The sequence below is a fragment of the Choloepus didactylus genome, chromosome 8 (assembly GCF_015220235.1).
Source record: "Choloepus didactylus isolate mChoDid1 chromosome 8, mChoDid1.pri, whole genome shotgun sequence".
NCBI classification, from domain to species: Eukaryota; Metazoa; Chordata; class Mammalia; order Pilosa; family Megalonychidae; genus Choloepus; species Choloepus didactylus.
In genome coordinates, this window is record NC_051314.1 from 63,652,046 (window position 1) to 63,656,915 (window position 4,870).

Consider the following 4,870-nt stretch of genomic DNA (forward strand, 5'->3'; position numbering starts at 1 on the left):
AGTTTCAATGGACAAGATTTTTAAGACACAGGTGCTTCCTTTGTTTTAATTATTGTTCCTCAACATTCTTTTAGCTTTAGATACTGCTGTACTACTTCCCGTATTTATTTTTTCATTAAAAATCATTTGTAGTTCCTATGTTGTGCCAGGCACTGGAGCTGGTACAAAAAATGCAAGACATGGTTCTATCCATGAACATTCTCACAGACTAAGGTAACATTCTATATAATAATATCTTACATTTATATAACACTTTAAGTTTGCAAAGAAATTTCATATATATTTCTCAAACATTATTCTATAAACTATAGAATAATTGACTTTCCATATTCAAGACCACAAATATTCCAAAGGAATCATGGAACTAGTTTTCCCATGATGTAATTTAAATTCATACCACAGAGAAACCTTATAAAAGTAATGAATGTGGGAAAGCCTTCAGCCAGAATTATCACCTTTTTCAACAAACAAGAATTCATACAGGAGAGAAATGCTGTAATTGTTCCATTGCCTGACCAAACTGGTTTCTTGACCTATATTAGCTGCTGAAGTTTCTATTTAAAGAGGTCCCAATTCGAGACCATTTAAGGCTTTAATTTCAAATTCACCTGTGAAATTGAGAGAATGTGCAATTTATACGTTTGAAATATAACATTTAAGTAGCTTAGCACAAGCACAGTTGCTCAACCTGAGAAAGCCTGATGGGATCATATAATTTCGTGTGTATGTGTGTGTGCATATTTTGGTGAAAACTGACACACAGTTAATATTCACCAGGATCAGCTAAGGCATAGCTATGTCACTGGAAAGTATGAAAAACCCTGAAAATGTTCTCTTGTCAACTGATCAACTGAAAAAAATATATATGCTTCTAACCGTTTCAAGAAAAGGTATCAGTGACAATAAGTGCTAAATTCAGAAAGGTATAATGGTAAAATCACTTTATGGAGCTACATATTTTAACTCCGTACTCCAGGCTCTTTATTTACTTTTGGGTAATTTGCTAGTAATTATAGTGTAAATTGCTCTCCAGGAGCAGCTTAGGGCCATGTGTACAGCCTTGAACTCAATAGGTGGGGTTGAAAGGAAGAAAACAGGTAAACCAAGATCAAACATCTACTGCATCTTAGCAACCAGGGGATCTCAGACCCCTCAAGGCACTTTGAAGATAATGATTCAGCTAGAAAAATATAATTGGCTCTGAATCGATATATTTAAAAGAGCAATTTAGGTTGCCAATCATAGTCATAAATCTTTTGGGGATTATTTGGTAAAACATTTCAAAATTCCATCTCCTTCTTTACAGTTAGTCCTTAAAGTTGGAGTTAGAAAACACTCATGAAATAACATGTACTTTAGCATATTACTTTAAAAGAGGAGACATTCTCAAAAGCATAAACTCTTGCAAATTAGTCAGAAATCCAGATATTAAATGCTGTTATTGTATCACCGGAGCTTCAATGTAAAAATGTTCTCCTTCCAAAAAAAAGGTAAAGCTGTTCCAAATGAATCTGTAGATACATAATAACACCACTGGAATACATTAATATGTACACAATTGCATACAACATTTTCCTTGATACCTTATTATTACTATCTTAAGACAAAGTGGTAAGTTAAGAAAACTAATATTTAATTATTAGCTACTATATCCAACTGTTGAAATCCATGTTAAAATATTTTATCTCCTTTATTACTGACAAAGACTATGTCATGTAGGTATTATTATTCCCATTTTACATAGGCAAGAACAAGAGGTGAGCAAGTTTAAATAATTTGCCCAAGGTCAAAGTCCATGCCAATCCCACTACACCCCTGCCACCCAGGAGTAAGTGCTATTTATAGTGTATAAATATTGACAGTTGGGATAGTGGGTTAGCTAAACACATGCTGCCCTCATGAAGCTAATATTCTTTGGGGAAAGACGAACAATAAAAAAATTAACTAAATACAATAGTTTAAACAGTGTTGTGCCTTGATGAAAATGAAACAGGACTATGGAAGGGAATAATGGAGAGTGGGGGAAATACTAAACAGGAAGGTAAGGTGTGAAAGCTGAGAAGACAACATCTGAACTAAGAACGGAATGGAGAGAAGGAACCAGGAACTTGGATAATAGAGGGAAGAGAATCTTAGATGACAGACCAGCAAAGGCACAAGCCCTGGGACGGAAAACAACTTCATTTGTTTCAGAAACACAAAGGCCCATGTAAACATCCTAGTAAAAGCAAAGTAAATTGAATCCAGCAGGACATTAAGAAATCACCTTCAAGGCATGCAAGGCTGCCTCAACGTTGGTGAATATATCAAGGCAATTCACTGGATTAAAAGAGGAAAACCAGGTGATTATCCTAGGAAAAGCTGAAAACAGCATTTGGTCATAGATAAAACCCATTCCTGGGAGGGAGGGGAAAGAACTTAGGAAATAGAAACATAAGGAAATTTTCTTAACTTAGTATTGGATATTTACAGCAAAAATCTTTAGCAAACATCATACTTAAGAAGGAAATATTAGGAACATTTTTGTTTAAAACACCATGCTAGCCCTTGTGTTATTACTCAACATTGTCCTGATGGCCCTCATCAACAAAATAAGACAAGAGAAATGATATAATTATTGGAAAGGAAAGGACAAAATCAGCAGAAGATATGATTGTCTACCTTGAAAATCTAAGAGAATCATCTTATATGCTATTCAACTTAAAAGTTTTCATCAAAGATGTATAGTGTGCAGTCAACATCCAGTGAATCAATAACTTTCCCGTAACTAGCAATAAGCACTATTAAAAAAGGATTCTAGCCTTTTCCAGCAGTGATGACCTCCCCACGAGAACATGCTTCTTGCAAAGGACCTCCTTCATCCCTCTCCAGAAGAGGAGAAGAGGAAACCCAAGAAGAAGTGCCTGTGCAGAGCCCCAATTCCCACTTCATGGATGTGAAATGCCCAGGATGCTATAAAATCGCCACGGTCTTTATCCATGCACACGCAGTAGTTTTGTGTGTTGGCTGTTCCACTGTCCTCTGCCAGTGTACTGGAGGAAAGCAAGGCTTACAGAAAGGTGCTCCTTCAGAAGGAAGCACGACTGAAAGTACCCTGAAGCAAGAATCAATATTTTAAAGACGAAAATTTAAGTTCTTTCCAAACTTATCTACAAACACAATGCAGTCCTAATCAAAATTTCTACAGCATTTCTCATAGAAGAGCATATGCACAAAGATTGCTGAGACGGTTTTCAAAGTATGGTATTATATGGTAATGAAAACAATGTGATTTGGGCATAAAATTAGATACATAGAACCATGGAACCAATTAGAGTCCAGATGGATACATGCATGTATCACTACATATAATATTTTAGTAAACAACAGCAATAGAGTTTCAACTCAGTGGGAAAAGGATGAGCAGTTCAGTAATGGTGTTGGGATAACTGATTAACCATTCACAAAAATAAATCTCAGTGGATTAAAGAACAGGGTGTGTGTGTGTGTGTGTGTGTGTGTGTATGTAACAACACATATATTTACCTTGAGAAGTATTTGTACATATACACAAGAAGGCATGTACAAAGAGGTTCATTTCATGATCATTTTATTAATGAACTATCAGGAACACTGTCCATTGATGTTAGAATCATGAATGAAATTATGACATATTCAAATATGGAATGTTGTGCAGTAGACAGAAGAATGAAGTACATCCATATGTGTACTCATGTTGAAAGGTCTCAGAGTCATATTGTTGAGAGTAAAAGCAAGTTATAGAAAATATCCAATGTTACAACACTTAAATAAATGAATCAAAATCATTCCACACTGAACTAACGATTATGCCTACAGATATTTATATGTACATGTATATGTATATATTTACATATATGTAAATGCAAGGGCAAATATTTTAAATATATATGAAATTAACTTCAATGGTTTCCTTTGGGGAGTGGACTGCTCAGGTTTTCAAGGCTGCATAGCAAAAAAAAAAATTACTTCAAGTATTATACAAATATGCTATATTGCTATTTCATCTCCTAGGCAGAGTAATGAGAAGAATGAATCTTATTTATCTCAGAAGAATCCCTGGAAATTAAAAATAAAGATCTTGAGGGCTAATGAATCAAATGAATTATGGGAGGTTAAAATCCACTAATATTTTTCATTACTTTCTGTTTGAATATTTTGGAAAAAATAAATGTGAGGGGTAAGAAGGAAAGAGGAAAGCCTAACCATTTGATTTTGCTTTGGCAGAATCATTCAAAATCTGTTTTCCTATTTTATTAGGCTATTTATTATTCTTATGGTTATACTAAACTTCTGTAATCACAGAAGTATACAGAGTGGTTAACCAAAATCTCTTTTGTTCTCAAAAGAAGTATCAACTAATGCTTCACCCAATACATACTATCAGGACATATTTGTTAACTGATTGGAACAACATCTTTAGGTTAATTTATAGCGTTAGGATTCAAGGATATTTCCCCAGCTACATGATTTCTGAAGGGAAGTAGCGTGAATCCCCTACTCTTGGATGAAATGCATACAACAGATTCTGCATCCTGTCGGGTTCCAGTACTTGCTTAACGTGGACTGCTTCATATGGTGATAAATGTGGTGAAGAAGTTCTGATGTCCTATTGAATATTTAAAATACCACATAAATCTCACTATTAATTTCATTCATTCAGTGGATGCGTTTGTCAAATCTCCTGTCAAGGTTTGTGGACACTGGTTTCTGAAAGCATAAGGAGCAGGAAAAATTTTAGCCCTGACAACCAAGATAAACTACTAGCAGTTGAAAAACCACTGAATTATACTCTGCAATACAGAGCTGCCTTGAGGACTTAACTATTGAACTGAGAAATGAACAAAAGCTG

The 4,870-nt window shown here is 34.8% G+C and overlaps 1 pseudogene; it reads left to right on the forward strand.

The window, feature by feature from the left end:
- Positions 1-2,834: 2,834 nt before the first annotated feature.
- On the forward strand, positions 2,835-3,087 carry LOC119542658 (annotated as a pseudogene).
- The last annotated feature ends 1,783 nt before the right edge of the window (positions 3,088-4,870 follow it).